This window comes from Onychomys torridus, chromosome 2 (assembly GCF_903995425.1).
Source record: "Onychomys torridus chromosome 2, mOncTor1.1, whole genome shotgun sequence".
NCBI classification, from domain to species: Eukaryota; Metazoa; Chordata; class Mammalia; order Rodentia; family Cricetidae; genus Onychomys; species Onychomys torridus.
The window spans coordinates 31750618-31774648 of NC_050444.1; positions in this window are offsets into that span (position 1 = coordinate 31750618).

Genomic DNA, 24031 nt, shown 5'->3' on the forward strand with positions numbered 1-24031 from the left:
TGAACCCATGAATCTTGGTTTTGTCCTGTATTAAGGTCCCTAAAACTCTAGAAGAACTTTCCAGGCTGCTTGTGGTAACACTGGAGAGGTGTGCCCCCTTACCTATATCACAAAACACTTATGCCAGGATTCAGGGAATCAAAGAAAAGAAGATCATGATTTCAAACCCAACCTAGATTATGGTTGCATAAGGAGGCCTTACCTCAAAAACACACAAAGAAAGAAAACTTGACATAGGAACAAAACAACTTGAGGAAATGTTGATATATCTTTGGAGGTGCTGATGCAAAATCTACAGGAATATGTTGCGGGCGGGGGGGGGGGGGGGGCTACACTTTTGTTTCTTTGTTTTTGGTATTACTTAAAGCTTCTCAATGAAACAATTTCTTTACCTGGGAATGTGTACAGCAGAACACCTTGTTTAAAGAGAATAGTTTTTGAATTCTGTTTGCATGCAACTAGAAAGTGGGGCTTAGCTTTTCTGCCATTATATATACAACTCTTAAACCTTAAATGAAAATTTCAGTCAATATACCACTCAGAAAGTTGCAAATATGCCCAAGGAATTTTCTAGAAAATGAAACTTTAAAACTATTTTAGATAGAAAAATATTATAAATAAAAATGTATATCAGAACTAGAAAGATTTAAAACTATGCATTGATGTAAGCTAGTAAATATTCTTAGTATAGTTATTCCTATTTTATAGCATGCAAAATATGATTATTTGTTATTTGAAGACCTATTATGCTTAGAATTTGTCATAATGCTTTATAACATTAGCATGTAATTCTAATTTACAATATATAATAAAAATCAATATGCATATTTGAAGTTGTAACCTTATAACCCTTAAATAAACAGTTTCAAAATTTTAATAAAACTTAAGTTCATTATACTTATAAATTAATTTATTAGATTATCAAAATTAGTTTAGAGATTAAGAAGCTTATTCAATAATTCAATTTTTTTACTAAAGATTTAATTACTCACTTTGAAAAATGCTCATTAAAATCCGCTAGATTTAGAAGCAAAACAAAATGTCTTAAAAATGAATGAAAAGCTATAGGTTTTATTTGTTAACTAGAAACTTAATTTTATTAACAGTCTAATTCTGAATAATAGTGTTCATTTGATTATAGGTTGTTTTAGTTAGAGTTTCTTTTGATGTGTTAAACACCATGACCAAGGCCAATTTAGAGAGTATAGAAAGAGTTGATTTCTTCTTAATCTTAGTTCAACTCTGAAGGAAGACAGAATTTCAAGGCTGGAGGCAGGACCTGAATCAGACAATACAGAGAAATGCTGCTTATTAGCTTGCTCCTCCTGGCTTATATGATTTGTTTTCTTACACACCCTGGGGCTGCTCACAAAGGGTAGCACTACCCACAATTGAATGAGTCTTTGCATATGAACTATTAACAGAGAAAATAAAGACAATGCCCTACAGACTTGCCTACAGGCCTATCTTACAGAGACTTCCTTTTTTCAATTAAGACTCCCTTCCGCGTGATGACCCTAGCTTGTATTATCAAAAACCTAGCCAGCACAGAAGTTGAAGCTGTGGAATACCAAAGAACTTACTTGTTTTCCTTGAATAATCACTATTTCCACAATGTTAGCAGAGAAGCTTTGCTAACTTTTTGTTATAGAATATAGAAGGCGAACATTCGAGTCAGGGTCCCACAAGCAAGAATGACTCAGGGAAATACTCAAGGATTTCAGAAGAGAGCATGCACATCCAGCCTGGAGTAAGGGTAAACCAAATGTAGACTCACTGGTTCTTATTCTATAGATGCATCAAAGTTCTCCTGGAATGGTGGTATTTAGGGTTTAGCTCTACTGCAAGTAAAGGGGAAACTCTCCCTCTGATCCTGTACCTCAAGTTAGCTCAATAATTTTAAAATATAACACCTGGAATCCAATAGAAAAAGATCAAGCATACAAAAATAAAATACAGCTGCAAAGGAAAGTCAAATAGCAGGAATAAGCTACAAGTGATGTACATATTAAGGCATTGTGCTGACAGGAATGTGGGGAGGAAGATGTCCACCTCTTTGTAGTCAGAAAGCCCAAAGACAGTGTCACAACCAAGAAGGTAGATACACGTAGACAGTATAACAAAACTTATATTTTATTATACTGAGGGTCATCACACAAGGTCCACACTCTCAATTCCCCACTGCAGTCCAAGCCTATCTCCCCAAGACTGCTCACATGTGTCAAGTATCTTAGCTGACGGTCAGGTTAAGTCTCTAACTGAAGTCTCTGATTTGGTATGTGGATCCTGGAGGAGACTCTCCAGAGAAAAAATCAAAGTGGTGTCTCTCCAGATCTGCAAAGTATAGCATTGCTCTTAGTATCTGGTTATATACTGTCCGGTGGGCATCATGGAATTCTAGTACTGTGTCCAGTTATCTTGAGTGAGTGATGTCACTGGGTTCTGGCTATCAGATGCAGCCTTAGATGTGGTAGGGTTCCTGACTAAGCTAATTTTACATATCTAAACAGCATTTTTTTACAATGCTCATTACAGACAGGGAATGGACAAGATATGCTCTTCAAAGACAACCCTCAACGGACCTTTTTAGTAGGATCACCTCCTATGAACAATGCCACAAAATTATGAATGTATAGTTTGTAAATCTGTTGATTAATTTCAAGATTATAACATTCAAAATACTTCATCATCAGTATGTCAATACCAATATAAATACTGAAAAATAACTTTAAAAGAGGCACCTTCTTGAGAAAGGAAAATTACACTCCACTATTTAGAAAAGGAATTATTGAGTCTACCAGGAGCAATCTTGTAATTGTCCCTAGCATCTTGACAGCCCTAGCCTATGAAGTCTCAAGGAATTCTAACAAAAACTAGATCTAATTATTTTGGATATGAGCATCCCTGGTTGACCCAAAACTGATTGCCTCATCAAAATCCAGTTGAAACCTGGGATAAGTTATCCCAGTCAAAAGCATTAGCCATTAACATGCTAATTAAAGTTATGATCTATCATTAAAAATAATCTTCAAAACTAACTAGAAAAAACAAACACACAAGTGGGAAGTGAGACTGAAAGGGAGATTTGAACATCAATATGTGGACAATTATATTAAAATATAGCAAAATAAAATACATATCTTGTTAGAATCTAATGCCCCATCAGAAGTGAGAAATTTAGTTCTTTTCATTCAAACATTAGACTTAATACAGTAAACATTAAAAGAGCTTTTTGTAGAAATGTATTTTCTTAAACAGAGTCTTATATATCTCTAGGGCTCTGCTGTGTAGCCTATTAGCTGAATTCAAAGAGCTATTGCCTAACATTTATTAATCCCTGAGCTCAACCCTAGCACCATGTAAACTGGTTATGAACTTTTTGAACTTCTGAGACTCCTGACTCCACCTGCTATGAGCATGTACTACCTTACCTGGTTTTTCTAGGGATCAATCCCAGAGTTTCATGCATGCTGACCAAGTACTCTACAAGCTAAGCTATACCGTAAGCCCAAGACAGGTAGTTTCTACAGAAGATTTGCTAACACACTCAGATGTGCAAACAATATTAGCATGTATTCAGGTACTATAAAATAGTGTACAAAGTTAAAATGCTAGAACTAAAAGTAAACAGAAAAAAAAAATCCCATGATCATAGAGGGAAAATTAAGACACATTCTTAGTAAAGTTTAGTATAGCCAGTATAAAAAAAAGACAAAACTAAACTATTTCTAAAAGTAATCATGATTTGACCATTCATTAAGAAACTTGATATAACTGATATACATATACTCATACCATAGCTATTGAAATAACATCGTTCACTTTAGATACATAAAACAATCTCCATATAGCAAGTCTCATCAAATTTCTGTTTCAATGTGAGACTGAGTTTTTGTTTTGTCTATAAAGGAATCAAACAGGTAACTTTACATGAGAAAGATGAGTCCAAAATGTATTCTTCAGAAGAACTCATTTCAGTCACCTATATACTACATTTTCTAATCACTGAACATTATACTTATTAGGTCTTTAATTTCTGTAAATGGTTTCTTGTTTCTATATGTAAACACAAGTCAAGAAATCTTTAGTATACTGCTTTTAAATCTTAAAAGGAACTCTAACATAACAAAATATATTATGTATATTTATTTTAATTAATTCATTTTTATTTTATTTGTTGAGACAAGGACTCATGTACACTCATATGGCTTCAAACTTTCTATATATAGCCAAGGATGGTCTTGAACTCTGGCATCTACCTCATGAGTGAGTGCTATGGTGGTGCAGATGGGGTGCTGGGATTGAACCAAGGGATTCATGAATGCTAGACAACAACTTTTCTAACTTAACTACCTCCTAGTCCCTCCATTGCTTTATGACAATTTTCTTCAAAAACATACTGTTTTGCAAAGTACGTTATGTATGGAAAGTTATTTTTCAAGAATTTTAAGGTAGTTTTGTCTTTAAATTTATGCAACAATTTGAAGCTACATTTATTTACCTGCTTGTTTTCAAGCTAGTAGCTTTGTTGATTTCTGCTTATTCTTGCTTGGAATGTGAGAACTTAAAAAGTTGTTGAAAGAGTTGTTAAGAAGTCAACAATGAGGTCAACATGCTACTTCAGGGATGAGGTATCTCACACAGTTATAATATATCTGTCATTTATATTTTATGCATGCTAATAAAAATGTTTTGTAATAGCAATTTGACAGTGTGATGCATACGTGGGTGATTTTCTTTCACATTTTGCTTTCAGTCATTTTTTTTTTCCCTATATATCTCAAAGGAATAGAAATATGCAGAGCAATGGTACAAAGCTTGAACAGCGAAAATCATGGCTCTGAGAAAATGACTCATCAGTTAAGAAAACTGCACCATTCATATCTGGTGGCTCAGAGCTGCCTGTAATTACAGTTTCATGGGATCTGACACCCTATTACAGTCTTAACAGACATAAATACATGCAGGTACACATGTACTCACAAGTAATATATAAATACGTCTACATCTCTCTCTCTCTTTTTTTTAACAATTGAAACTTTCCACTTTGGAATTAGGCTTAAATTCTTTCAAACAGGAAATCTCATTTGATCTACTAGTGTGAATATTTAGTTCTCATGCATAAATACAAACTATATGCATGCACATATATACATGTGACATTATATTTATATATACATATGTGTTACATATGTATATCTTTGCAATCATTTGAAGTGCCTCACTTAAGATCTAGAAACTAGCTTAAATCCATCAGAATAGGTCAGATCTACTTCAGTCTTCCAGAGTCCCAGGCTGAGAGGGATGATAGACAGGTCCAAGGCAGCAGACAACAGCCCACCATCCCAGAACACATGTCTACCTCAGAAGCTCCCTTCCCTAGCCCATCAAGGGTCAACTGATGCCCACCAAGTCAGCTGGAAGCAGTTTTTTGGGGAGAAACAGCACCCTTACTCCTGTTCACCCACTTTTTTATAATAACCAAAAATTTTGGAATGTTAAGATTCTGCCACTCCAGCTATATTACCTCACACAGTTCAGTAGCTAAGCAAGGGGTCTTACATCATCAGTGTGCTCCATGATTGCCCAAATGTGCACAGCATAGTCACACAATCACCATATGTACAGGGGAATCCTTAAAAAGCCAGACACAGACTCCTCCCCTCTCTCTTCTTCCCTACCCCCCCATACTATCTCTCCTGTACATGTCTCTGCCCCAGGCCTGTCCATGCTCTCTTCTGTCCCCTCTTTCCTCCTAATAAAGCTCTGATACTGGGGAAAAAACAAAAAGATCTTGAAACTATCTCCCTAAAGTTACAAAAGAACTACAGCTTATATCAGTTGGAATTCTGTGTATTTTTTATACTTTTTATTTATTCTTCTCTCATACAACACATCTTGAAGTAGCTTGTCCTCCCTCCACTCCTTCCAATTCCTGACCCCCACTTTCCTCTCCCCCATATTGACTGCTCCTTGGTTTCCCTCCAGAAAAGAGCAGGCCTCCCTGGATAGCAACATAACATAGCAAAACAAGATGCAAGAAGACTAAGCACAAACCCTCATATTAAGGCTGGATGAGGTAACTTAGTAGAAGAAAAAGAGCCTCAAGAGCAGGCAAGAGTCCAAGACACCCCCATTCCCATTGTTAAAAGTTCCACAAAAGCCCCAAGCTAAACAACCATAACATATATACAGAGGACATAGCACAGACCCATGCAAGCTCCATGATTGTCCTTTCAGTCTCTCAGAGCCCTGGGAGCCCTCCTTAGTTGATTTGGTGGGCCATGTTCTTCTGAAGTGATAGACAACTCTGGATTCTACAATCCTTCTTCCTCTTTTGTTGGGGTTTCCAGATTTCTGCCTAATATTTGTCTGCATGTCTCTTTTTCTGCTCCCATCAGGTGTCAGAGGAGGTCTTTCTGATGGTGATTGGGCCAGGCACTGATCTACAAGTATAGCAGATTATCATTAGGAATCATTTCAATGCCTTTTTTTTTTCTTTTTCTTTTCTTTTTTTTTCTTTTCTTTTCTTTTTTTTTTTTTTTTTGCCAGTTGAGTTTGGTTCTGCCCTCGGTCTCTGGGCCATTCAGCTTACAGTTCCTGATCATCTAGGCAGTGTTGGGCATGGACTTCTTTTCCTGGTGTGGGCCTCAAGTTAAACCAGTCATTGGTTGGACACTCACACAAGCTCTGAGGCACTGTTACCCCAGCACATCTCACAGGCAGGACAGGGTGTGGTTTGAAGGTTTTGTGACTGGGTTGGTTCTCCAGTCCCAACACTGGAAGCCTTGCCAGGTTACAGAAAATAGCTGGATCAGGCTCTGAATCCTCCATCACTAGGAGACAGCCGCTAGGGTGACCCTCATAGGTTCAAAAAAGTTTCCACTGCTGTAAGTTTCCGTATCAGCCCCCAAATGTCCCCAATTTTAGTCATCTGTCCCCCAAATCTCTCCCTGTGTCCTTCCCTTCTATCCCTCCTGTTTCCATCCCCATCCTCCCTTTTCCCCATTTCATCCATTTGCCTGCAAATCTCATAATGCCATTTTTATAAAAGCTGAGTAGCACTCCATTGTGTAAATGTACCACACTTCTTTATTCTTCAGTTGAGAGGAATCTAGGTTGTTTCTAGGTTCTGGTGATTATGAATGAAGCTACTGTGAACATAGGTGAACAAGTGTCCTTGTGGTAGAGTGAAGTGTTCTTTGGGTATATGCCCAAGAGTGCTATAGCTGGATAATGAGGTAGATCAACTCCCAACTTTCTGTGGAACCACAACATTGATTTCCATACTGACTTTACAGGTTTGCTCTGCCACCAGCCATGGAAAAGTATTCCTTTTGCTCCATATCTCTGCCAGCATGAGCTGTCACTTGTGTTTTTTTTTTTTTTTTTTTATTTTAGCCATTCTGACAGGTGTAAGATGGACTCTCAAAGTCATTTTGAATTGTGTTTCCCTGATGGTCAAGAGTATTGAACATCTCCTTAAGTATTTCTCGGTCATTTGAGATTCTTCTGTTGAGAATTCTCTGTTTAGATCTTTACCCCATTTTTAATTGGATTATTTGTTTTGTTGAGGTCTGGTTTCTTGAGTTCTTTATATATTTTGAAAATCAGCCCTCTGTAGGATGTAGGGTTGGTGAAGATCTTTTCCTATTCTGTAGGCTTCCATTCTGCCCTATTGATGGTATCCTTTTCTTATAGAAACTTTTCATTTTCATGATGTCCCATTTATTAAGTGTTGATCTTTGTGTCTGTGCTATTAGTGTCCAGTTCAGGAAATTGTTTCCTGTGCCAATGCATACAAAGCTATTCCCCATTTTCTCTTCAATCAGATTTAATGTACTTGTTTTATATTGAGGTCTTTGGTCCACTTGTACTTGCTGACATTTGGTTGGACCAGAACCATTTGTTGAAGATAGTTTCTTTTGTCCATTCTTTATTTCTGGCTTCTTTATCAAAAACCAAGTATCTATAGCTTTGTGGATTTATTCCTAGGTCTTTGGTTTGATTCTATTGATCAACCTCTATCTTTTTATGCCAATACCATGTGGTTTTTATTACTATAATTCTGTAATGCATCTTGAAATCAGGGATGGTGGTACCTCCAAAGTTCTTTTATTGTGCATGATTGTTTTAGCTATTCTGGGTTCTCGATATTTCCATATGAAGTTAAGTATTATCCTTTTAAGGTCTATAAAGAACTGTGTTAGAATTTTGAAAAGGATTTTGGTAGGATGGCCATTTACTATGCTGATCCCACCTATCCATAACATAAAAGATCTTTCAGTCTTCTGATTTCTTCTTCAATTTCTTTCTTCAAAAACTTGAAGTTTTTGTCAAACAAGTCTTTCACTTGCTTGATTATGGTTATCCCAATATTTTACAGTATTTGCTTTCTTTCCCTGATTGCTTTCTCAGTCCATTTGTTGCTTTCAAATATAGTGTTACTAATTTTTTGAGTTAATCTTTTATCCAGTCTCTTCATTGAAGGTATCTGTCATCTCTAGGTCTTCCCTGATGAAATTTTTGGAGTCATTTATTTTTATTATCATATTATCTGAAAATAGCAATCCTTTGACTTCTTCCTTTCCAATTTGTATCTTCTTCATCTCCTTCAGTGCAAGTGTTCCATATCTGGAGGAAAAGGTACCCTGACTATCAGAAGTCAGGCTATATTGCAAGTGTCACAGCTCTGGAGGGAAATGTACTCTGTCAGAATTCAGGCTATACCTGCAAGTAATACAGCACTGGAGAGAACTGTATCCTGAGCTGTTGTGAAGTTAGGCTATACCTGCAAGTGTTATAGCTCTAAAGGGAAATTAACTAACTAACTAACTAACTAACTAACTAACTAACTAACTGTCAGAAGTCAACCAATACCAGCTGTGAAGGGAAGATATCCTGGATTCCTACAGCTGTGAGAATAAAGAGTATCCGGACTTGTCAGGAGTCAGGCTATACATGAATCTGGGTTCCAATATGGGATGGTCTACTCATAAATTGTGGCAATCCTGCTTTTCTCTGAGAGAGAGCCCTTACATCTGAGCTCTGCTCCACTCTGGTCTTCTATCTGCTTGGTCATGGTGGATGATCTTTTTGGTGTATTCTTGAATTCAATTTGCATGTATTTTATTAAGTATCTTTGCATGTGTATTCATATGGGAATGGTCTGTAATTCTTTCTTTGTTGAATCTTTGTACTGTTTGGGTATCATAGTCTGTGACCTCATGAAATCAATATGGCAATGCTTGTTTCTGTTTTGTGGAATAATTTTAGGAGTATCAGTTTTAACTCTTATTTGAAAGTCTGGTAGAATTCTGCACTAAAAACATCTGGCCATAGGCTATTTTTGATTGGGAGAATTTTAATTACTGCTTCCATTTCGTGGGGGTTATAAGTCTATTTAAGTTGTTTATCTGATCTTAATTTAACCTTGGAAAGTGGTATCTATCCAGAAAATTATCTACTTCTTTTAGATTTTTTCCAAAATTTGTGGACTAAGGTTTTTAAAGTATGACCTAATGATTCTTTGAATTCCTTCAATTTCTGTTGTTAAGTCCCTTTTTTGTTTCTAATTTTGTTAGCTTGAATATGCTATCTTCTATTTAGTTTTACTGTCATAGTCCATCATGGATGGAAGCCAAAACAGGAACTCAAGTCAGAACCTGAAGGCAGTAATTGAAGGAGAGGCCGAGGAGGAATGTTGTTTCCTGCCTTGTTGTCCATGGCTTGCTCGACTTGCTTTCTCATACAACATGTGGCCACCATTCAGAGTGCCTAGATCTTCTCCATCAATCATTAATGAAGGAAATGCCCCAAAGATGTACAACTCCTCAGCTGAGTTTCTCTCTTATGGGTAACTCTTTGTGTTAACAAAAACTAACAAACACACTCATTTTTGAAACAATGTATGATCTTGACAAGAAAATTGGACATCAGTAAAAGAGAAATATATAAAAGATCTAAGAAATAGACATAGGAGAAGGATCATATTCTAAAAAATTATTATAAAGTCTTAGTTGAAGAACTTCTGTTAGCCAAGAACACCATTAATTGTATTTTTAATATGACATTAAGGATAGATTTCCTAATGGAAAAAGCCTAAGTATTTACTAAATCATGAATGGACACTAAAGATGTGATACATAAACACAATGGCATTTCATCCAGCTATAAAGAAAACAAATATGCAAGAAACTGGTGAAACTGGAAAACTATTTCACTGAGATAGCCCAGACCTGGAAAGACAAACACTGCATTTTCTCTCTTCTATTTGTACTCTAGCTTTGAATTTTCAAATTTATGTGTTTAATTTGGAGTGTGTGTAGAGCTTGAGAAGTAAACATCCATAAGAGAGAGGAAAGAAAGAGATTTTAAGCCTGAAGGGGATAGGAAATCACATGTGATATGAAAGTAGTGATGGGAAACATTGAGGGTTGAAACTTTAAGCATTAATCGGGGAAGGAGATTATGTAGATGAGTTATTAAAAAACAATAATGTAGATGTATAAAAGGTCTTATGGAAACCCACTGCTTCATAAGCTAATTTAAAATATAATTAAAAAATTTTAAAACGGGGATACGCTACACAAAGACATGAGTTACTAAACAAAATCTTAGTAGCAGGCATAGAATACCTCCTTGTAGACCACTGGCTTGGAATGATACAGAATCCCACCAAAGGACCTAAGCTATTGCCATTGCACTTCCATTTTCCACTGTTGTTAGATGGTGAGATCTTATCACTGAAAACACATGCTTTGAGAGTAGAACATAGAGAAACCAAACTGGAATTGATCCAGAAACTTTCTCGTCGCTATCCAGCTTTCATGTTCTTAGAAGGTGATAGATACTCTGTTGAGGAAGAAAAGTCAATGGCTTTACCCACTGCTAGACTCTGCGTACTATAGCACTGGTTTGCCAGGAAAGATGTACTGATTGGTATGATAATAACATCAACATTATGGGGGCAACCAAATTCTTTTCTCTCTTCCTTCCTTCCTTACTTTTTTTCTTCTTTTCTTCCTTTCTTTATTTCTTCTTTCTTTATCCTTATTTTATGTGTATGGATGGTGTGCCAGCATGTATATCTATGTACCATGTACATGCCTGGTACACAGAGTCTAGAAGAGAATGTCGAACCCTCTGGAAATGGAGTTACATGGTGGTTTTAAGTGCCCCTGTGGGTGCTGAGAATTGAACCTGTATCCTCTGAAAGCTCATCCAGTGCTCTTATCTGCCAACTACCAGCCCCATAATCATTTTTTTTTTTCTTGGATTTCAGACTTTCACAAGATATTCCATGTCTGGTACTATATATCTGGTCAAAATGCCCGGGAGTTCATAAGCCACACCAGTGAACCTATAGTTCTTTTTCTAGATGATCATGTTGTCAGACTGCCTTTTAAATATTCAAAGATAGATAGATAGATAGATAGATAGATAGATAGATAGATAGATAGATAGAGATTAGGGCTGTTCTCATCATCCCTGGGCAGACAAGCTTCCTTTTTTGCAGTAGGCAGCAATATATTGAGAGATTAATTACTGGCCAAAGTACAGAGAATAAGTAATTGTTCAGTGCTCAGCCCTAAATTTGATATTTATATCTGTCTTAATCAGTGTTTCTATCACTGTATGAAACACTATGATCAAACAGCAGGTTGAGGAGGATAGAGTTTCCTTGGCTTGTACTTTCACATCACAGTCTGAAAGAAGTCAGGGTAGGGACTCAAACAGCACAAGAACCTGGAGACAGGAGGACAGGAGCTAATGCAGTGGCCATGGAGGAGTGCTGCTTACTGACTTGCTCCCCTTGGCTTGTCCAGCTTGCTCTCTTATAGAACCCAGGATCGTCAGCTCAGGGATGGCACTTCCCACAGTTGGTGGGGGCCTTTTCCCCTATCAATCATTAATTTAAAAGCTTTCCTACAGGCTTGTCTATAACCTGATCATATGGAGGAATTTCCTTAACTTGTATAAAGTTTACATAAAACTAGACAACACAGCACATGCCTTTAATGCCAGCACTCGGGAGGCAGAAGCAGACAGATCTCTGTGAGTTAGAGGCCAGCCTGGCTACAGAGTGAGTGCCAGGACACCTCCAAAGCTACACACAGAAAGCATGTAAGATATGGAGGATAGAGAGGGAGGCTGTGAAATGCTGTCCTGATACAACATGGCCTTTGAACTCATGACCTTACAGCAATTATGATTAACTACACAAAATCCACACAAGCCAATCAACATTCCAGCACAGATCAGCAATGCCCTTATGTGGCTCCACCCCTAGCGGAGGAGATATTGGCAGTTGGCAGCTACTGGGGGAAGTGGAATCATTTTAATTGGGAGTATGGCCACAGGTAGGTTGCTCTTGCACCTGGGGGAGGCCCCTCACCCATGTACAAGTACCAGAATAACTGTACTTGCTAGTATGTAAGAAAAGCAATATTAGAAAAGAAGGAGATAGGAAAGTTGGATGGAGAAATATTAAGGGATTCCAGGGGAAATGGGATTGAACACAAGCCACCAGATTTGGCAGCAAGTACCTTTGCCTGCTGAGCCATGTCTCTAGCCTTGTCTTTTCATTTTGTATGAACATATATTTCAAATGGTTTTTAATTTTAGTAAGGTCAGAGATATTATTTTAATTAGTATTTACTTCATGCTTCTTGTCTCTGGAGTTGACTGTTAATTAGATTTTCTCCATTAATACCAAATGGGAATTATCATTTTGCATTGTACATTTGTAGTTACTGTTGTGGAGAATGTAAGATCTGTGTCTAAATGCATGCTTTTTATTTGTAGGTGAACATCCAGTTATTTCAGCAACATTTTTGAGCTATTTTTTTCTCCAATGTGTTGACTTTGTAAACAAGTCAAAAATGAGTTGAGGTCATTTCTGTGAGTCTACTGAGCTCCTTGTTCTGCTGCATTTGTCTATATGGTGTTTGAAGAAGAATGTCCCACACAGGTTTTTATTTGGCTAGAATAGCAATATGACTTCAAGCTTTGTTTCCCCTTGATGGAAAAACTAGAAACCATTAAACATTAATGCTTTAAAGTTGTGTGAGTCTGTACAGTTTATTTGATCAATACTTCCAAATAAATACTGAATAAATAAGAGTTTGAGGAACTAGCATATTTACTAAAGAGAGTTATCTAAACAAAAACATCATAGAAGTTACAAATCCTTATTGCCATGGGTTCAAAAGAAAGGTTATGTCCACAAGAATTATCAACCCCTATTTCTGGCATTCTGCATTTATTTATTTATTTATTTATTTGTTTATTTGTTTGTTTGTTTGTTTGTTTATATGCTGAAATTAAAAAGAACAGATGGCAAGAGCTAGAGAGATCATTCAGCAGGTGAAAGCACTCGGTGGTTTTCCAGAGGACCCAAGTTGACCTTCTAGAACCTCTATCTCACAACCACTTCTAACTCAAGCTCCAAGACATCTGAAACTGTTTCTGGCCTCCAGTGTCACCATCATGCTATGTGGTATACTCATAAAATCATACAAATATATATGAGTAAAATCATTCATACATTCTTCTGATTAGAGTTCTAGCGTTGCATTGTTTTCATTACAGATTATGGTAAAATTGTGGTTAAGAGCAGGAGTCAAGAGATGGAATATGGTTGAGTGGTATAGGGATGTATAGCATAAGTGGTCTTAGTGTCACCCTACAGCATCAAAACATCAATCAAGCTCTTATGGAACAGTAAAGCGAGTCCTGACCCATCTCTGAAGACCTGACAGAAGAGTAAACAAAGAAAGAAGTTGCACCATCTTAAAATTATGGAAGTTCTTTCAGAAAAAAAAAAGACCACTGTAGAAAGGCCAAGGTTTCCATGACCAAAATAACATAGAGGATGATAACAATGAACAGTAATAGGTGCAGTTGTAACCCAGCATCTCCCAGCAAATTCACAATGCCCATAGTTCAGGAAAGGGCTGGCAAACAAACCATTCCCAGACATTTTTAAGGAACAGCATCTGGCTTACTGCATGTGATCAACCACTTATAGGGTGGAAGCCTATCAACAATGATTGGTTGGCACACAACCATGGGATGGATAGTGTGCAGTTGTAATACCAGGATCTCTATGAGGGAGAAGAACACTAAAGGAGACATGGAGAATGCAGACCCAACTACTGGCTACTCAAGCTTCTTCAGAAATTAGTGTTCTGACTTCAGGAGCAGGGTGTGCCAGGCTTCTTATTTAGAAACTCAGTGTGCTGTGTAGGCTGTGGGCCAGGCCATGCCTGCATTTTCTCCTACAGTAGGAAGGATAATGATGAGGATGACAGTAACAGAAGTCTAGTGTCATGAGAAGTGCTAAGAGTGAAGAAATAGGATGTATGCATCATAAAGGATTTGATGTGGCATGACATCATAGGCACTGGACTGCAGGAGTAATGAAGGGGTCTTAAAGAGGAGAGGGTATGCCAAGTTCATTTATGTTTTGTTGTGACTCACAAATTCAATTTTTCAGGAAAACAATTTTTCTTCTTCTGTGGTAACATCATAGTCCAATTCCATGTTTGTCAAAGCGTCTGCTGCACCACATAAAGAAAAATATTGGGTTGGGGATTTAGCTCAGTGGTAGAGTGCTTGCTCAAAAAAAAAAAAGAAAGAAAGAAAGAAAAAAGAAAAATATCTTTAACTTTCAAAGTGCATAAACAAACATATTATAAAGTTAATAATGATGTTTAAAATAATATCTTAAGTGAGACAGTTGTTTAGCTTGAACTGTTTAGGGGGCCCCCAGGCAGTGGGATCAGGACCTGTCCCTAGTTCATGAGCCGGCTTTCTGGAACCTAGTACCTATGATGAGACACTTTGTGCAGCCTTGGTGCAGGGAGGAGGGGCTTGGACCTGCCTCAACTGAATGTACCAGGCTCTGCTGACTCTCCATGGGAGACCTTGGAGAAGGTGGGAATAGGACTTGGGTTGAGGGGAAAGGCTAGGAGGTGGGAGGAGGGAGGACCGGGAAATATGTGGTTGATATGTAAAATGAATAGAAATAATTACAAAAAAGGAAAAAATAAATAAAATAGTATCTTCACTTTGATAATTATTGCTGCAAAAATTTCATAGATTTTAAGTTGTTAGAATACATAAAAGGAAGAAATTGCAGCTTTGTTGGTGAATTTCATCTTAGGAAGGCTTAGTTCAACATGTGATTTCATCTGGAGTATCTAGTAGTCTAAAGGCTGTCTTAGTCCCAGTGGAATTCTGAGAATCCTCAGCCAGTCCTCAAAATCCATGGGAGATGAGTACTCTGAGCTCTCTGTAACTGTAGAAAGGTCTCAACCTGCAGAAATGGAGAGACACTTATGTATGCTGTTCAGACAATAGTACCTCTCTAGTTATTTGTGGTGCTTGGAGTGGCAAGAACTCAGAATATGTCACCCAGACTGATCTTAAGCACTGTCACATAGAACTTGGTCCTCTGGTTTTGTCCAGGGCTCTTTCTAGCTGCAGGTTTCAGGTACACCACCACTTCTGGATGGGGATTAACCACATCATTGATCTTGATTTCTTTTCCAGCCAAGCATTTCTTATTTAATGAAAAATGAATGGAAGTAGATATTGCACATGACTTTGAAATTATTATTCATAAGTTCAAAAGCTTTAACTTTCACATCATAGAGGTATTTGTTTTTCATTTCATACTCCAGTAGTTGTCATGTTTAGTCCTGTTTATAAGCTGTTGGCCCAAAGGTCTTCAGGGAGATTATGCAAAGATTGCATGCTTCACCAGAGTATACACATAATATTTTTTATATTCGGCCATATATGAAAAAGCATATGTAATATGTTTAGGGATTCAGTCTATATGTTTTAGTTTTGATAAATACTTGTTTGAGTGGATCATTTTTTTAAATAACAATCATATTCTCTTTTCTCTCATGCCCTGTGATCCACACCATTACTAATAATTCCAAACATCATTTCTGAGTGTCTACTAATTTCCAGTATTCCAAGAAAGTCATATTTTATCAATGTTCTCACTTTGTCTTAATTATAACAAAATTTGTTTAAGTACTATAAATATTATTTTGTCTCATTTTGGAGGTTAACATTCAGGGCAAACTTGCAAATAATTCTATGGCCACTGCACACCAGAATGCGCATTTGATTCTAGACTGGCTAAATCCTTAATCTCTGGGGCACAGGGCATCCTAATGCATATCACATTCTATCTTATAAATATTAATGACTGGTGAGTCTTTCTCACCAGGTTGCAAACTCAAAAACAATAAAATGTATATTTGTGTTTCTGCTTATATCTCTTCAATTCATTTCTTGACCCCAGCATGTACAAAATAAATATTTGTGAAGTATTAATTATGATTGAATGGTTAAAATTTTCTTAATTTCAGTTTTCTTATAGAATTACCATGCTATCTTTTATTGGCTATTTTTATCCCATGTAATAGAGAAAGAAGTAGAAAGTCATTTCTGAGGAGCTTCAATTACAAAGGTTTGTGTGCTTCTGAAATCTTACTCTGTGTGTGGCTTATGATGCTATGAGAAGGTATTTCAGAGTTTCCTCCTTCAGGGACTGGGTTGGACGTCCAGCATTGAAACAACAGCATAACTTCCCTAAGTGAAAAAGCAGTCCAACTCTAGGAGAATACTATTGTTTCTTTAAACAAGTGACACCATAGGTTTTGTGAAGTCAAATCTTACTTACTTGTTGGGTAACTCTTCATTTGTATCTAAGTGAGTTTCTAAATAGTACCTCCCCAAGCTTTGTGCCATGTTGCATTAACATATCTTGCAGGCAGGACACCATTGGAGACCAAAGAGTACCAAGAACCTTCCTGTATCAAAGACATTAACCCATAAGAGGGAAGGCTTTATTTTGGCACCAGACCAAGTTCTCTGGTTTCAGTGAGTTCTGTAAGGATTGTCACTAAGCAATAGGGCCTTGCTCTCAGTTTGTGGAGAGCAACCTATAGTCTTAGCAATACCCTAGGTTGTTTAGGGGGTCCCATGGGACTCCTCTAGCCAAAAACACAATGAGATGTAACCCATTCCCAGTACTAGAGGCCTCATTGAATTATAAAAAAAAGTTCACTTAGGGCTCTGCCTCCCCATACTTTTGGCAATTTTATATAGATCACCTTCATATTTGTATATATTTTAGAAAGACTCTATTGTATTAGGATTCAGTACTCTTCCTCAAACAGTCCTTAATTTTAGCTGTCTCTCCCTATGCCCCCCTTCCCTGTCCCTTTCTTAATCTTTCTCTCCATTGGATTGCCCTCTATGTCTCCTCCATCTGTTACTGTCTAACTTATGTCCCTTTCCTAGACATCCCTATCTGTCACTTTATTCCTTTACTTTATACCTGAACTCTCTAGTTCTAGAGCATGCAGATTGCTTATTAACTTAACAGTCAATATCTAGATACAAGTGAATATACATATCATAGTTGACTTTCTGTGTCTGGGTTACCTCACTCAGAATGGTAATTTTTTTTCCTAGTTTCATCGACTTGCCTGCAAATTTCATGGTGTCATGTTTTGTTTGTTTGTTTTTATTTTTGGAGACAGGGTTTCTCTGTAGCTTTGGAGCCTGTCCTGGAACTTGATCTATAGACCAGGATGGCCTCAAACTCACAGAGATCCCCCTGTCTCTGCTTCCTGAGTGCTGGGATTAAAGGCATGTGCCACCACTGCCTGGCCATCATGTCACTTTTTTAACAGCTGAGTAATACTCCAGTGCATAAATGTACCACATTTTCTTTATTTGTTATTCTTCCAAGTGATATCTGGGTTGTTTTCAATTTCCAGCTATTATGAGTAGCATAGTTATGGGCATGGTTGAGCAAGTGTCTCTGTGGTTGAGTATATAACTAAGAATGGCATAGGTGGATATTGAAGTGGATCAAATCCCACCTTCCTGAGGAACCACCACACTGATTACTGTGGTGGTTATAAAAATGTCTACTCCTACCAGCAATGGAGGAGTGTTCCCCTTACTCCACATCCATGCCTGCTTGAGTTGTCACTTGTTTCATTGATCTTAATTGTTCTTTCTTGTGTAAGAGGAAATCTCAAAGAAGTTTTGATTTGTATTTCTTTGTTGCTAAGGACATTGAACATTTCATTGTGGTTTTCAGTATTTGAGTTTCCTTTTTTCAGAATTCTCTGTTTAGATCTGTCCCCATTTTTAATTGGGTTATTTGTTTTCTTGATATTATTTTAGTTCCTTATATATTTTTAATATTAGGCCTCTATCTGATGTGTAGTTGGTAAAAACTTGTTTCCCATTCTGTAGGCTGTTGTTTTCTTCTATTGGTGGTATCCTTTGCCTTACAGAAGCTTTTCAGTTTCATGAAAATTCAGCATTTGTTGTTCTTAGTGCCTTGTGTCAACAGTGTTCTGTTCATAAGTCTTTTCCTGCACTAATGAGTTCAAGGCTACTCCCCACTTTCTCTTCTTTCAGATTCAGTGTATCTGGCAATATATTATGATTTCTGATCAGTTTGGAGTTATTTTGTTCAGGGTAGTAAACACAACTCTATTTGAATTCTTCTACATGTAGCCATCGTATGAACAGCATCATTTGTTGAAGTTGTTGTCTTTTTTCGAGTGTGTTTCTGGCTTCTGAATTAAAAATCAGATACTGAAAGGTACCAAAATCTTTATAACTCAGTCTCTAATTAAATTCCATTAGTCAATATGTCTCTTTTTATGAAAATACCATGTTGTTGTTTTTTGTTTGTTTGTTTTAACTATGATTGTGTAGAAACACTTGAAGTAAGGGATAATGATCCATTCCACAGGATTGTTTTAGCTATCCTATTTTGTATGGTTTTTTTTTGTGTGTGTCTCCACATTTAACTAAAAATTATTTTTTCAAGATCTGTGAAGAATTAGGTTGGAATTTTAACAAGGATTGCATTGAGTTTGTAGATTGCTTTTGGTAAGATGGTCATTTTTACTATATCAATCCTATGGATTCATTACAATGTGAGACCTTTCCATCTTCTGTTATATTCTTCAGTTTTTTTCTTCAATGGCATGCAGTTTTTATCATACAAATCTTTCCCTTGCCTTGTTAGAGTTAGCCCAAGGAATTGTACATTATTTGAGGTGACTGTAAATGCGGTGTTTCCCTCATTTCTTTCTCTATTCATTTGTTATTTGTATATAGGAGAGCTACTGATTTTTTGTGTTTGTTATTTTAAATTAATTAATTTTTTGTTTTCAATACATCTTGACCACAGTTTCCCCTCCCTCTACTTTTCCCAGCTCCCTTCTACCACCTCCCCTCTCCCTCAGATCCATTTTTCCTCCATTTCCTTTCAGAAAAGAGCAGGACTCCCAGGGATATCAACCAAACATGGCATAACAAGATGTAATAGGATTAGGCACAAAACCTCATATGACAGCTGGACAAGGCAACCCAGTACAAGGAAAAGGGTTCCAAGAGCAAACAAAAGAGTCTAAGACATCTCCACTCCTACGGTTAGGAATCCCACAATAACACCAAACTAAGAACCATAACACATATGCAGAGGACTTCTCACAGCCCCATGCAGGCTCTGTGATGGCCACTTCAGTCTCTGGGAGTCCTGCTTAGATGATTCTGCAGGCCATGTTCTCTTGATGTTCTTGACCCCTATGGATCCTATAATTCTTCCTCCCCCGTCTTCCAAGAGGATCTCTGAGCTCCAAGCAGAGGGACCCAATGTGAAGATCTCCAGTTTGGGTGTTCTCTCTGCCTAAAGTTTGGCTGTGGCTCTCTGCATCTTTTCCAGTCAGCTGCCAGTGGAAGCCTCTCAAATGACAATTGGACTAGGCACCAATATATGAGTATATGAGAAATATAATTAGGAAAAAATGTTCATTTTTTTCTATTACAGGTCTCTGAGCTATCCACCCTCTGGTTCCTGGTCATCCAAGCAGTTTTCAGCATGGTTCCCTGTAGTGGGAATTTGTTCCACCAATTAGCCTTGACATATAAGCCTTAGAGCTTGGCTTCTGATCTGAGTAAGTGATAGCTTAAAAGAAGATAAAGAGAGGGTTACACCATTTCTTCTTGGGGTAGATTCAGACAGCTGGATCTATTTGCCCCTGGGCAGAAAGGACAACAGATGCTCATTTGGTTCTGTATTCATGAGTGTATCTTCCTCTTTATTGCCTTAATAAATCCTTGTTACCCCTTAAACAGACTCTTATGGACTTTTCATAAAAAGTGGAACCCAAATATGGGGCACAAACCCAGGACCCTGAGATTAAGAGCCTCGTGTTCTATCGACTAGGGTAGACTGATAGCTCTCTCTTGATTCCATGAGTAGGGGTGCATGGCCATTCTTTTTTGTCTGTTTGGTATTTTTTGTTTTTTTCAGACAGGGTTTCTCTCTATAGTTTTGGTACCTGTCCTGGATCTTGCTTTGTAGACCAGACTGGCCTCAAACTCACAGAGATCTGCCTGGCTCTGCCTCCCAACTGCTGGAAGTAAAGGCATGAACCACCACCACCTAGCTCTATTTTTTTTAATTTTTATTTATTTTACATACCAACCACAGATCCCTCTCTCTTCCCTCTTCCTGATCCCCAGCCTTCTCCCATAACCCACTCCCCATTCCCTTCTCCAACAAGGTAAGGCCTCCCATGAGGAGTCAGCAGAGTCTGGTACATTCAGTTGAGGCAAGTTCAACCCCTCCCCCCTGTATCAAGGCTGTGCAAGGTGTCCCACCATAGGTAGTGGACTCAAAAAAGCCAGCTCCTGCAACAAATTCCCACTACAGGTCCCTTTTGTGGCATGGGCCAATCATTGTTCAGCCATCCCCACCTGATCCCTCCTGTTTTCATTCTCACCTGTACCAGTCCACTCACAAAATCTATTCTGTTTCTCCATTCCAAGGGAATACATGCATCTCCCTTAGAGTTCTCCTTTTCCCTGAGCCTTTCTGGATCTGTGGATTGTAGCATGATTATCATTTACTTAACATCTAAAATCCACTTTTCTGGATCTTGGTTACATCACTCAGGATGATTTTTTTCTCGTTTAACCCATTAGCCTATAAATTTCATGATGTCATATATTTAACAGCCAAATAATACTCCATTATGTAGATATACAACACCTTCTTTATCCATTCTTCAGTTGAGGGACAAATAGGTTGTTTCCAGTTTCTGGCTACTATGAAAAGAGCTGCTATGAGCATGATTGAGCAAGTGTCCTTGTGGAAGATGCAACACCCTTTGGGTCTATGTCTACGAATGGTATAACTGTATCTTCAGGTAGATCAATTCCTAGTTTCCTGAAAAACCACCATATTGATTTCCAGAGTAGTTGTACAAATTTACACTCCCACCAGCAAAGAGGAATATTTCTCTTGTTCCACATACTTGCCAGCATGAGCTGTCACTTGGGTTATTGATTTTAGCCATTCTGACAGCTGTAAGAGGGAATTACAATATAGTTTTAATTCACATTTTCCTGATGGCTAAGGATATCGCACATTTCTTTAGGTGTTTCTTAGCCATTTGAGTTTCCTTCATTGAGAATTCTATGTTTAGATTTGTATCCCCTTTTAAACTGGATTATTTGTTTTCTGGTTATCTAGTTTCTTAAGTTCTTTATATATTTTGGATACTAGCCCTCTGTTGGGTGTGGAGTTGGTGAAAATCTTTTCCCATTCTGTAGGCTGTTGTTTTGTCCTATTGGTGGTGCCCTTTGCTTTTCAGTTTCGTTCATGAGGTCTCGTTTATTAATTTTCGGTCTTAGCATCTGTGCTCTCGGTGTTCTATTCAGGAAATTGTCTTCTGTGCCAATGAGTTCAAGGGTAATCCTCCACTTCTTCTCTCAGATTCAGTGTATCTGGTTTTATATTGGGGTCGTTGATCCACTTGGACTTGAGTTTTGTGAGGGGCAATAAATATGAATCTATTTGCATTCTTCTACATGCAGATATCCAGTTAGATCAGCACCATTTGTTGAGGATTTTTTTTAATTTAATAATTCTGGTTTCTTTATTTAAAAAAATCCACAGGTTTGAGGATTTACATCCATGTCTTTGATTCCATTTCTTTGATAAACCTGTCTGTTTTTATGTAAATGCCATGTGGTTTTACTACTATAACTCTGTAGGACAGATCAAAATCAGGGATTGTGGTACCCCTGAAGTTTTTCTATAGTTCAGGATTGTTTTGGCTATCCCAGATTGCTTTTCCATGTGAAGAGTTGAATATTGACCTTTCAAGGTCTGTAAAGAATTGTGTTGGGATTTTGATGGGAATTATAGCTAATCTATAGATTACTTTTGGTAAGATGGCCATTTTTCTATGTTGATCCTACCGATCCATGAGCATGGAAGATTTTTCCATTTTCTGATACCTTCTTGAGTTTATTTCTTCAAAAACTTGAAATTTTTATCGAACAAGTCTTTCACTTGCTTAGTCAGAGTTACCCCAAGATATTTGACATTATTTGTGGCTATTGTGAAGGGTGTTGTTTCTTGATTTCTTTCTCAGCTCCTTTGTCATTTGTATATAGAAGGGTTACAGATATTTTTTAGTTAATCTTCTATTTATCCACTTAACTGGTGTTGTGCATCAGCTGTAGGACTTCCCTGCCAGAATTTTAGGGGTCACTTATGTATATTATATAATCTTTTAATAATAGGACTTTGCCTTTTGTCTTTCTAATTTGTATCCTCTTGATTTCCTTCACTTGTCTTAATGCTCTATCTAGAACTTTGAGTACTATATCGAATAGACATGGAGGATGGACAGTCTTGTTCTTGATTTTAGTGGAATTGCTTTGAGTTATTCTCCATTTAATTTGATTTTGGCTATAGGCTTGCTGGAAATTGCCTTTACTATGTTTAGGTATCTTCCTTTTATCCCTACTCTCCCCAACACTTTTACCATGATGGGGTTTTGAATTTTGTCAAAGGCTATTTCATCATCTAATCAGATCTGCTGGGAGGATGTCTTTCTGTACACTATGGATATATGTTATTCCCATTGGTTAATAAATAAGCTGCTTTGGCCTATGGCAAGGTAGCTTAGAGGCAGGTGGGTAATATAAGGAGAGAGAAAGGCAGAATCTGGAGAAATAACAGCCTGTTACCCATGGAGAAACATGCCAGCAGACTGATAAAGCCATGGAACACATGTCAAAACATAGATTTATAGAAACTAGTTAATTTCAGTTATAATATGTAGCTAGCAAGAGGCCTGATATGGGTCAAAGAGTTTGTAAATAATATTAAGCTTCTGAGTGATTATTTTATAAGTGGCTGTGGAACCATGGGGCCAGGCAGGACTGGAGAAAACTTTTGGCTACAGATGACCATGTTTTTCCTCCCTTTCCCTTCAGTTTGCTTATATGGTGGACTGCATAGACTGGTTTTTGTGTGTTGAATTGTCCTGCATCTCTGGCTGTCTTCTTCCTTGGTCAGGATGGATAATCTTTTTGATGTGTTCTTGAATTTGATTTGCAAGCATTTTATTGAATATTTTTGTATCTATGTTCATAAGGAAAATTGATTTGTAATTCTCTTTCTTTGTTGAATCTTTGTGTCATTTTGATTATCAGGGTGACTGTGGCCTCATAAAATGAATGTAGCAATGTTCCTTCTGTTTCTTTCTTTCTTTCTTTTCTTTTTTTTTTTTTGAATAATTTAAGGAGTATTGGACTTCACTCTTTTTGAAAATCTGATAGAATTCTGTGTTAAACCTTCTGGCCTCAGGCTTTGTTTGTTTGCAGATTTTTAATGACTATTTCTATTTTACCAGGGTTTATAATTCTTTATCCGATCTTGATTTAAGTTCAGTAAGTGCCACCTATCAAGAATGTTACCAGTTATTTTAAATATTCCAATTTGGTGAAGAATAGGTTTTTAAAGGTATGTCCTTATGATTCTTTGAATTTCCCTGATGTCTGTTGTTATGTCCCCTTTTAATTTCTGATTTTGCTAATTTGAATATTCCTTCTGTCTTTTAGTTAGTTTGGATAAGGGTTTATCTATCTTCTTGATTTTCTCAAACAA